This window comes from Bidens hawaiensis, unplaced genomic scaffold (assembly GCF_021521415.1).
Source record: "Bidens hawaiensis isolate Kalapana, Puna unplaced genomic scaffold, B.hawaiensis_p1.1 tig00011858_1, whole genome shotgun sequence".
Lineage (NCBI taxonomy): Eukaryota > Viridiplantae > Streptophyta > Magnoliopsida > Asterales > Asteraceae > Bidens > Bidens hawaiensis.
Window position 1 is genome coordinate 557,510 of NW_027491943.1, and position 3,721 is coordinate 561,230.

Genomic DNA, 3,721 nt, shown 5'->3' on the forward strand with positions numbered 1-3,721 from the left:
ACAAGTGTTATACAAAGTTTAAGTCATAGTGATGTTCCATCTAGTTTAAAGGTTTTTAAGATGGTTAAACAAGATCTTTTGAGCCCAACCCTAGAGTTTTATATCTAATTACTTCAAGACGTCTTTGAACAACAATCAACGACCCTTTGACTTCAATCCATTGGTTCTTCCTCGCTTCTTAACTTCATGAACACAAACAAGGTTGTCTTGAACATGAGTAAGAACACAACTGTTACCTATCTTCACCTTATTATCTTTCAAGAAACCGAACCATCCTCTTCCAATGATAGGCGTCTTACTCGGCACATACTTCCCGAAAATCACATCCCATGTCTTTCCATCCTTGTTCTCCAGCCGCAGGTTGCCATAGTCATTGATACCAGCCGCTTCCACGAAGGCACTCGTCAGTGGCTGCATATATATTCCAACTCTGCTAATAAAACATTAATTTGTAACTTGTCCGATAACAACATTCAGTTAGATAATTACCATCCTATACTTGTAGCTTTCCTTAACATCCCTCCACAATGTCAATGGCTCCTGCATGGTTTCCATTGAAACGATGTCCCTGGTTTCTTCTTCAACCAAACTTATCTTCTCATTACCTATGCAATCGGTGAAAGAATTTAAATGAACTGAAAACATGTAATGTTAATAATATTTGATGTATAATAAACAACTGAAAACTACATCTTTATCCACATGGATGTTAATGAAAACATAAAGCTAAGAAACTAATGACAAATCTAACAAACTGAGAGAATCATCAATAGCAACAGATAAATTTTTAGATGATGTTTTCGAATGTTAACAAGGCACAGCCTATCAAAATACTCTCTCTCTCCTACATGTTCCTTCACATACATGCTTTTAAATATTCTTTACCAAGAATGTTACTCAACATTCTTCCATTCATCTCATCATCTCTCTCCCCCCAACTCATTTTCTCTCTCTTTCAAAAATCTCCAAAAACCCTTCGTTAGAGATGGTCTAATTATGATAAATCATATAAGTCAATAACTTAGAGCATCTCTAAATTTGATCAACCTACTTTTTTGTACGACCCGTCACATTGATTTTTTGCTGGTAGCAATGGAGAGCAAGACATTTAAGTAATATAAATCTTAATTTGTATTTAAATGTATTTTTACTTTTAGTTTGGAAATTTAAATTTGTGCATAACTGTTAGCTTAATGTCATGTAGCAGAATGTGTTAAACTTTTTTTTGAACGGCATTCACCAAAACAAGGTAAAACTAGTGAAGGGCTTGCTAAAAAGTGAAGTTACACCAATTAATCCGACTTAAAAGATTTAAAGATTTAAAGGACTTCCTATTTTTAATCCAAAGACTTAATATCCTCCTTCAAAATGGAGACCGAGATCACGTTGTCAAAGACGACCTCATTCCTTGCCTTCTAAATACTCCAACAAGCCGTTATGAAAATACCTTGAAAACACCTCTTTCTTACTGCGGCAAAATTTTAATCCATAAAGTTACTTTGGCATACCTTGAAAACATTTTAATCATTATACTTGAACTTTATTTGTTTATGTAATACACTTAAAAGTTCAAAAGTTATGAAATTTGATGCTTCAAAAAAAATTAGAGGAGTGAGCATATGATATCATTAATTTTTTATTTTTAGAAACTATTTGCTTAGTAAAAGTATTCTCAAGAAAACTTAATAGATTATAGAAAACAAGAGAGTTGAAAGTTTTAAATATTTTTCTGGCTTTCGAAAAATAAAATACGTCTATTGTCCATTAATCATCCTTGTTCAACGATTCTTATCCGTTACAATAATTCGTCCAAATATGCATTAAAATTTTATCACAATGCTAAAATATTAATAAAGTTATGAAAATAATATTAAACCAGATAAGTACAAGCGATTAGCAAACAGAAATTACCTGAGCTACTAGCTGTGTTTTTGAGACATCCGTTGGGTGAAAATATATATACTTCAAAGATTGGATTTGGGTAAGGAGACCGAAGCCAAAAGACCAGAAAGTCACCAACTTCGACACGATTTTGGTTCTTGAACTTGAGCCAACTACCCATGAAGTAATACCTGTCTCCGATCCTTAAATATTTTACTCTCCATTCCACACCAGATTCTGCAGTTTTAAGAATAACAATTTGTTTCTTGTTCTCACCTTTTTCCAGAAACTTATTGGCGAAAGCATATGGCAATCGCTGTAACATATATATATATATATATGTGCACTTAATTAGTCTTATAAAAAATGGTGTGTGTTCAAAGTTACAACTAAAATATGAACTCACTAGGTATGGTGAGTCACTGAGTATGATCTTGTAGAAGGAAGCTTCGTCTCCTTTGTTGAAATTCATTTTCAAATCTAAACAACCATAGAATTGGACGTGCAAGAATTAAAGTCAGTTTTCTTATATTTTAAGAAAATTGTTTATTTGTTTTATGGCACCTAGGGGAGATTTCAAATGAGAACCCTTTTGAGTTTTAAGAACTCGAAAGAACTCAACGTAACGTTTTTTTTTTCGAAATTTTTTTTACACATGTGTAATATATGTAGGTTACATATACGTAAAAAAATTACATAATTTTTTACGCACCGAGTCGACTTTTTACACATGTGTAAATGTGTAATGGACGTAAAAGTTTGTGTAATCACTTACATATTTATTCTCTCTCCTACTTTGACTTTTTGGTCAGATTTAATCTCAACCACATATTTCAATCCATTTAATTTAATGTGTGGCCAAGAATTGAGTTCTTAAGTTCTTAAAACTCAATATGGTTCTCAAAATATCCCTTCCCGTAGGACCTAAAATACTCTTACAAAATCGAGTGGCTGCTATGATTATTGATTAGCGGTAGAAGTAATTGATGACGTTCTCTTTTTTGTGGTCTTCAGACGCTTCGACTAGACATTTTCTGCTGTGATGTGTCCACAGATATATTTTTTTTGAACGACCAACTAAGTAACGCCGGGTATTCCGTAGGGCCACCACTGGCTAAAGGTAGCCCGAGCCGGTCACGAGTCCGGACGGACGGAGCCCCTAGCGGTCCACCTATTGAGGGATTTCCCGAATAAAATCCGACCCACACGCCCGCTAGACAGCACGACAACGAGGAGCCGGTAAAACCGGGTGAGATCATGAGTCGAACCCTGGCAAGCCAGGGTCATCCCTCCTATCTGCCATATAAATTGGTGATAGTGAGGTTTGAACCCCCTATCACTCACTAGTAAAGTGAGTGCTCTACCATTGAGCCATAGGGATGAGCATTTGGTACTTGGTACCGGTATCGTACCGGTACCGAATAGGTACCAAAGTTTTAAGTTTCGGGATCGGTACAGTACCGGTATTTTCCGAATATTTACCTCCAATACCGGTACCGAACCGAATATTTCGGTACCGGTACCTAGATTTGGCGATTTTCGGTACCGGTACCGGTACGGTACTGAGCTCATCCCATTTAAGCCACATCCGATTTATAATAATCACCCATAGATATACTTTGGGAAAAAATCACCCAATTGTCAAGTTTGATCTTATTCATTACAAATACTCATTTATAAAAAAAAATAATAATAATAATAAAATTTTTAAAAAAATCTATCTTAAATTTAAATCAAGTGTTGGATCTCTCCAATTTTTTTCTTCATCTTCTTCTCTAAAATGGTGTTGGTGGGAACAATAATTATCAAAATGATGTACATTAAATAAGATTTATCATTA

The 3,721-nt window shown here is 34.7% G+C and overlaps 1 long non-coding RNA gene across 1 annotated transcript; it reads right to left on the bottom strand.

Moving 5' to 3' along the window:
* Positions 1 to 202: 202 nt before the first annotated feature.
* On the bottom strand, positions 203 to 2,065 carry LOC143539275 (uncharacterized). The gene is made up of 3 exons (XR_013136410.1): positions 1,912 to 2,065; positions 490 to 635; positions 203 to 411 (listed from the first exon to the last, which is right to left on the bottom strand). It is a non-coding gene; the product is annotated as an uncharacterized LOC143539275 (long non-coding RNA).
* Positions 2,066 to 3,721: the final 1,656 nt, after the last annotated feature.